Raw genomic sequence first — 6,583 nt, 5'->3', positions numbered from 1 at the left:
GTGAAAAAAGCAGGAATGTGAAATAGCAAGTATACTACAATTCTATTTTTGTAATCCCTAAGTGTACATATATATTTGTAGAAGAAAAAAAGACTGAAAGTATATACGCCAAAATGAACAGTGATTATATCTGGGTATTAAAATTATAGGTTCTCTTGTAACTCTGTATTTTCTGTAAAGGATATATGCAACTCTTAGAGAAAGTTGAAAAGCAAAATAAAAGCTATCAGTAAAATGAGGCTTTAAAACATCCTATCACAATAGTATCATGCCAAAAGCTAAGCATATTAAAAATTCAATATTTTCAATTTTAGAATTTCCCTCTAAGCCATAAATCCTCACTAAGAGATTCTGCCAAAGCACTTGCACCCAGGTCACCAATGAGCGTGTTGCAGTTCAGAGTGATGCGCCTCAAACCAGCCATGCAGTCAAGATCACGTCTCCTGGAATGAAGACTCTCAGCCCAGGTTTCTTCATGCCTTCTGGTAGTCTGATACTTCAAAGATTTAATGGGATGAAATTAAGATGCTTGAATAAGGAAACAGGGTGTGCCTGAGTATGGCTTCTTATGTCAGAGATTTACACACACACACAGATCAAGCATATATGCCAGGAGCATCAACCTGAGAACTTCAACAGTCACTTCTGGTTTACGAGTCCAGTGAGTGACCCAGATTCTGCTCGGTCAGTGATTAGATTCTAGCCACTGCATTTCCTGTTTCTGAACACTTATGTAAAGTTGGACAACTCAATTACAGTCTATGAATTATTTTCCTTATCTTCTAAGTCAGGGAATTGGTTCTAAATTCTATCTTTGCTGAGGCCCTATATTTCATCATCCTGTCCTCCAATGGCCTCCAAACACCTGACTGGGCAAATCATAAGAAAACTTTTTAATATGCATCTTATTTATTAACAAATTATATACACAAAGTTCCATACATATAATTTATGTACATGATAAACTACACAGATTTTTAAAAATAATACAAAGGTAAAAATGTTCTAATATTTTCTTTTCCTAACTCCTAAGGCATTATTTTATTTTACTTATTTTTTTATAAAGATTTATTTATTTATTTGCTTGTTTGTTTGTTTGGCTGTGCCGGGTCTTTAGTTGCAGCATGCCGGATCTTTTAGTTGTGGCATGTGGGCTCTTAGTTATGGCAGGCACGTGGGATCTAGTTCCTTGAGCAGGGATCGAACCCAAGCCCCCTACATTGGGAGCACATAGTGTTAACTGCTGGACCGCCAGGGAAGTCTCAAGCATTATTTAAAAAACTATATTTACAAAATGTATCTCACATGCTACCTAGGGTGTGCACACAAGCTTTAGAGGCCTGGACTATGCAGAGCCAGTTTGATGTGCCTTGGGAAAATAATGGTTTGACATTTAAGCAAAAGTACTGTCTTGAAGATATTCAATTCTTTATATTCATAAAGTAAATTTTGGTAACAGGGAACACTGACTGTCAATGAAAAAAGTCTTATTACATTCCTGAAAAAGTAAAAGACTCAAAGTGCCTTTGTTACTCTATAAGGAAAATCATTAGTGTCATTTTTCTATTAACAATAACTTATTAAAGCTCCAAGCAGAAACAACAGCAATCACTTACACAGAGCTTAGTATGTGCCAGGCACTATTTATACAAATAAGTGCATTTAAACCTCATAATGAGGCATAGAGGTTAAGTGATTTGCCCATGGTCACTAGCTATGAAATGGGAGAAAGGGAATTTGAACCTAGGCCATTTGGCTTCCGCACCCAAGTTCCTGTTTTCTACCTCAGGGGTCAATGGACTTGCCCTGTATAGGCTCAAAGAAGTTTTCAATTTTTAAAATCTAAATTTAAACATTTCCAGATTTGTGGGCTATACAGTTTCTGTTGCAACTACTCGGCCCCACTGGTGTAGGGTGAAAGGAGCCATAACTACCACGTAAACAATGGGTGCGACTATGTTCCAGAAAAACTTCCTTTACAAAGCCAGGCGACGGGCTGGATCTGGCCCACCAGCCAGAGTTTACCTATCCCTGATCTGCACCATCAAACTATTAAAAAGCCTTCATGTCAAATTATTAACTAACTTTAGGCCTAAATACAGTCATTATAACCACTGTAAAGTTGTTAAGGCATTATTTCAAAAACTGTATTTACAAATTGCTGATGTACTGACTTTTATTAGTTTAAAAACTACAACAGCTAATAAACACTTGATTCATTTAAGTCTTGAAGACTAGAATGGCATAGTTTCTTCACAGTATTACAATAAATGTTTTCAGTAAAAAAATACATAAAAGTATTATTAGGTATTATATATTAAATCTCTTATTTCTAAAATTAAGTGGACTATCTTTCCTAAATGGTAGAATCCCAAACTGAAAACTGGTCATATTCTTTCAGCAAAATGAAAGCTGCGCTCACATGTATCAAAAGGCAAAAATTAGGGCTTCCCTGGTGGCGCAGTGGTTGAGAGTCCGCCTGCCAATGCAGGGGACATGGGTTCGTGCCCCGGTCCGGGAAGATCCCACATGCCACGGAGCGGCTAGGTCCGTGAGCTATGGCCGCTGAGCCTGCGCGTCCAGAGCCTGTGCTCTGCAACGGGAGAGGCCACAACAGTACCACACACACACACAAAAAAAGACAAAAATTAACTGCCCTCTGTATCAATATATTAATGTGTTTCAATCACATATGTTTTCATGAAAGTTTAAACATAAAATCACCTTTAAGATCTAGGCCATGTGATCTGCTCCATGCCATGTCAGAATACACCCCGTGACGTTTACTTAACTTGTCTTAAGTGTGATAGAATTCTTTATACCTTGACAAATAACTAAAAGGAAAAAAAAAAACCCACACACACAAAAGATGAAGAGCCTATACATTTGTCAATCTTGACTTATTTGCTTTTCTTGAGTCAGTTGGAGGTTTATAGCCACATTCTCAAAATCATTAACTACAATCTTCCCAAACAGGTAATTGACGAACAGATGCATTCTAAAACTTGTCAGTAACAAAGTGCTATTCCACTTTACAGCAACAGTTTAATTCTATTTAGATACTAAAACTGAATACACTGAATACTGCAAACTTTATTCCCAACCACTCAGCAAAGTACTACATACCTTTTCAGATATAGGAAAAAAAAGAAAAAAAAAAAAAGCATGCGATTCTTCCTATTTTCATTTCCAAAGATACATCCCAATCTTAATGATCAATCAGCGATTTAAACGTCAACTGTAAACCCAGTATACTGCTGCTATGCAGTGTACTAGAGCAATAGAAGAGAGAGGACCACAAACCCTCTGTTCCCTCAAATTCAAAGGCAGGCTTCCTGACCCCTCCAGACCACTACTGGACACAGGGAAGGCACACTAATGTTTCAGGACCCCAACCAACAGTCACCTGCTTTGTGATTACTTCCATGACACACCCTCACCAACACCAGAGTTTGCTGCTCCTACGGGACGTTACATGTATTTACTATTTTAACACATACCACAGTGCATCATAATTATGATTGCAGATAGATGTTCTAACAATTGAAAGAGAATGATGACTTTTTTGCTCTTTACATCTTGCTATTTCCCTTCCCATAATATTTCTTGAAGCGAAACCATAAAATATAGACAAACACAAAAAAACAGAAAATATACAAAACGTGTGCTTTGCACCTTAACACAAACTTAAGTAAAATTAGTTCTGACAGTATCCGGCATGACAAACTTCCATGGTACAAATGAGAATGGACCAAGGTTTGAGCAGGTACAGGAGATAATCCAGGCATGAACAACACCAAGGAAAGGTAGACAGGAAGTAACATGGTGTGTAGGAAATCACGAGACCAGTCTGATGGGAAGAGACTTAAACAAGACTGAAACTCACTTCCTAAACCTCCATCTCCAACTGGACAATTCGCAGGACACAGGTGCACCAAAGTGGCCAATTTATTCAATCCCTTTAATATGGAGGAAGAGTTTAAAATTTTACTGGTTTAATTTGCCCCCAAAGCAACTCTCAACAGTTATGGCCTCTGTCGTCAGAGCTTTGTATGAAATTAAGTCAAAGTGTGGAGCTCCTTTGCCTTTTTTTTTTTCTCCTTAAAAAAGAAAAGAAACAATTGTTCCGAGTAAAAACAAACATATTCCAAAGCATGTGTACATTGAAAAGTAAAGAAACTTTATTAACAACTTCATAAAAACTGACTTAAAATTTTAAAAAGAAAGAAACATGTTTCAAAGTCCTTCCGACTGGAGTCGTGTCTCATCGTGTCCTTTCTTTACAGAAATAGTCGTATTAGAACACATATGCACAAGGATTAACACCATGACACACTGTACACGGCGGGCCCCGGCGAGCTCACCAGGCGTCGTCTGAGTCCAGGTCTCTGGGGAGGATCCACTCCACGGATGAGCCCAGCAGAGTCTGAAGCTCGTTCGTGAACTCCACCACATCTAAGAGCTCCTTACTTTCCGGATTAAAGGACTCCAGGTCTTTGGGGCAAGAGAATAAGAGACTTGCTGACACTTGCCGGTAGAACTCGGCCTCCGCGATGGTGACAATTTCCACATTTGGAAAACTGCAGCGGAATATGCAGGAGGACATTTGCAGTTTCTTGAGCAGGTCTGAGAGCAACAGCCAGTTACGAGGCCTACACCAGAGAAAGGACAGTGGTTTGAGTTTCCGGCAAAATTAGAGGCGCTCCCAACTATAAACTACCCGTCTCCTGGCGGTGAAAGGGCCTGCTACTTCCACTTTGATTACCCCACCCCCACCCCACTTCTCACTGTCCTTAGAAGATCTACTACTTTTTTTTTTTTTAATTTAATTTATTTATTTATTTTTGGCTGCATTGGGCCTGTTGCTGTGCACGGGCTTTCTCTAGTTGTGGCTCGCGGGCTCTAGAGTGCAGGCTCATTAGCTGTGGCGCACGGGCTTAGTTGCTCCGTGGCATGTGGGATCTTCCCGGACCAGGGCTCGAACCTGTGTCCCCTGAAATGGCAGGCGGATTCTTAACCACTGTGCCACCAGGGAAGCCCGGAAGATCTACTTCTAGCGGGGGAACTCTGGACTCATGTGCATGTGTTAAGAGACCACCTAGGGCAGATCAGCCAACTTAGACAAAAGCAGGAGCAGCGCCCCTGAACCAGCCTCGTTGCAGGCCACCCCAGTGCTGCCTTGGCTCTGGCCACAACTCAGGTCACCCCTCTCCAAGTAAGTGCACCCCGTTCTAGTCACTGGGGAAAACCAGTCTGTATGCCAACCCAAGGGAGATGGCAAACACCTCTTTGACCTCTCCTCTCCTCCGGCCCTCACGGAGAGAGCATGAGAAACACTCGAGGTCACCTGGCTTTCCTTGCCTTTCCCACACCTCCAACCCGCCCCTCAATGCTGCCGGGAGTGAGGCTTTTTCGAGAAGGGAGGTGGTACAATCCTTCCTGATACCCTGCCACGCTTTATCATCTCTATCCCGAATACAATGTCACCACAAAGGCAGACACGGTCCCAGCCTCAGAGTCCAAGGAGGATGCTACTCCTTAAGCACCGGGGTCAACACACAGCAGAGCAAGGTTTCCTGATGTGTTCACTCCGAAGGGTTGGTCATGGGGCACAGTGGCCCGACTGTGGGGACAAGACTCGATCTAAGCAAATCTGAAGACACATAAGATCCCAGGTGCCACATACGGCTTTCTCTAATCTTATACGAGAAGAGGGTACACATCAGTATTGTCCCGTGGACCTCACGCGCCTTGGAAGGCCCCTATGGTAGCCGTTTGGGGAGGATCCCTTCCCCAAGAGTTTAGTGACTGAAACTGTGCAATTGCAGTCGCTGACTCCCGTGTCCTTTGGGCTCTAGGGGTGTGTTCCAATGAGGGCAGTTGGCTGGGGAGCCCTCCCATCCCCCAAACTTTTCTGGAAAAGTTCCACTGCATTATGTGAGGTCGGTGGACACTTGGTGAGGAATTCACTCACCCCCCAACCCATCCACCCTCATCTGCTGAAGGGGATTTCTAACTCCTGCCACCCCACAGAGCAGCTGGGCTGGCTCTCGACCACACGCTGGCCACGCTCACCCCTGAGCGACGGACACCTGGACGTTATAACACGGCAAAACGGGGTCTTCAGAAAATTCAGATTCCAATAGGTCACCATAGGCCTCGTTGCTGTCATCCTGGTCCTCCGGTCCTGGGGGATTTGCTAAAACATCGTAACCACTTTCATCATCTGGTTCTAACCGGGGGGGCAAACAAGAGAGAGGTCAGTAAGCTGGAGCAAGATTCCAGCTGTTCGCCAAAAAGGACCCTGGAAAAATCCTTTCCCAAGCAAGCCCTGCTCACAGCACCACCCCCACCCCCACCCCCACCCCCACAAGCCCAACTGAAACGAACAAGGCTGCTCACCACACACACAGCTGCCAGAGAACTCCGAAGAGCAACCGGGGTTACCGTCGTCAGGAGCCTGCAGGTTATTTCAACAGTGTGGAGAGAGAGGGGGAGAGAGAGAGAGAGAGAGAGAAACAAGATAACGCCTGCTGGTAAGAGGCAAATGCTGCTGGAGTTCGGGAACATCTCACGCTGGGGC

At 43.1% G+C, this 6,583-nt stretch overlaps 1 long non-coding RNA gene and 1 pseudogene across 2 annotated transcripts in view; one reads left to right on the top strand and one right to left on the bottom strand.

Annotated features, from left to right (window-relative positions):
- The window catches only part of LOC308610805 (centrosomal protein of 78 kDa-like), a 262,130-nt pseudogene that overhangs the window by 184,211 nt on the left and 71,336 nt on the right, over positions 1-6,583 (top strand). The gene's annotated exons all lie outside the window — the stretch shown is intronic.
- LOC308610817 lies at positions 4,424-6,443 on the bottom strand. The gene is made up of 3 exons (XR_014014655.1): positions 6,403-6,443; positions 6,076-6,232; positions 4,424-4,652 (listed from the first exon to the last, which is right to left on the bottom strand). It is a non-coding gene; the product is annotated as an uncharacterized lncRNA (long non-coding RNA).

Source organism: Mesoplodon bidens, assembly GCF_964165515.1.
Source record: "Mesoplodon bidens genome assembly, contig: HAP1_SCAFFOLD_126, whole genome shotgun sequence".
In the NCBI taxonomy this organism is placed as follows: Eukaryota; Metazoa; Chordata; class Mammalia; order Artiodactyla; family Ziphiidae; genus Mesoplodon; species Mesoplodon bidens.
This window is presented reverse-complemented; position numbering and strand designations above follow the sequence as displayed.